The sequence below is a fragment of the Drosophila sechellia genome, unplaced genomic scaffold (genome assembly GCF_004382195.2).
Source record: "Drosophila sechellia strain sech25 unplaced genomic scaffold, ASM438219v1 U_278, whole genome shotgun sequence".
Lineage (NCBI taxonomy): Eukaryota > Metazoa > Arthropoda > Insecta > Diptera > Drosophilidae > Drosophila > Drosophila sechellia.
Genome location: NW_022611221.1, coordinates 30,001 through 31,235, shown reverse-complemented (window position 1 = coordinate 31,235; position 1,235 = coordinate 30,001).

Here is a 1,235-nt window from a genome sequence, read left to right as displayed (position 1 = left end):
CAATTTTAATGATGAAATTTTCCATAAGGATATTCAAGGTTCATCGGGCTTAACCTCTAAGCAGTTTCACGTACTGTTTAACTCTCTATTCAGAGTTCTTTTCAACTTTCCCTCACGGTACTTGTTTACTATCGGTCTCAATGGTTATATTTAGTTTTAGATGGAGTTTACCACCCACTTAGTGCTGGCACTATCAAGCAACACGACTCTTTGGAAACATCATCTAGCAATCATTAACGTTATACGGGCCTGGCACCCTCTATGGGTAAATGGCCTCATTTAAGAAGGACTTAAATCATTAATTTCTCAATAAATAGAATTGACGCTCCATACACTGCATCTCACATTTGCCATATAGACAAAGTGACTTAGTGCTGAACTGTTTTCTTTTCGCTCGCCGCTACTAAGAAAATCTTGTTAGTTTCTTTTCCTCCCTAATTAATTCTTAAATTCAGGGGTAGTCCCATATGAGTTGAGGTTGTATATATAACTATATTTTGCCATAAATTCTTTATATATAATGATAAACAATCAATTAAATTCGTTATAAATAGTTCCAATAGTTTTGTAAGCAAAGTCATTTTTATCATTTAACGAACCAACGAAGAATAATAACAAACCAAGATTTTTTTTTTCCGAATCATTAATAAGAGACAATTCTAGATGAAAATATTTCAATTTTTTATGCTAGACATTTCTCAGTATTATTTGATTGAAAAAGAAAATATTTCTCTCTCGTTTTTCACATTCAAATGTGAGATAATGTTTTTCATTTCTTTTTAATATTATGAATAAAATCATTATTTAATCCAATATATACATATGCTTATAAAAAATTTATAAACAACTTAATTAGCATAGTCTTACAACCTCAACCATATGTAGTCCAAGCAGCACTATAAAATTAATTAAAGTACATAACAGCATGGACTGCGATATGCGTTCAAAATGTCGATGTTCATGTGTCCTGCAGTTCACACGATGACGCACAGTTTGCTGCGTTCTCACTGCACGAGATAGCCGAGTGATCCACGCTTAGAGTTTATAACTAATTAATTATATAAGAATATTGTTTTTATTGAAAGAAATTAAAAAATACAACCATTTTACTGGCATATATCAATTCCTTCAATAAATTTATTTTATATACCTAAAATAAATGTTGCGAAATGTCTTAGTTTCATATAAGCATTATGTATCATAATAATCGGTTATGGTTTGCTATTTTGGGTGAC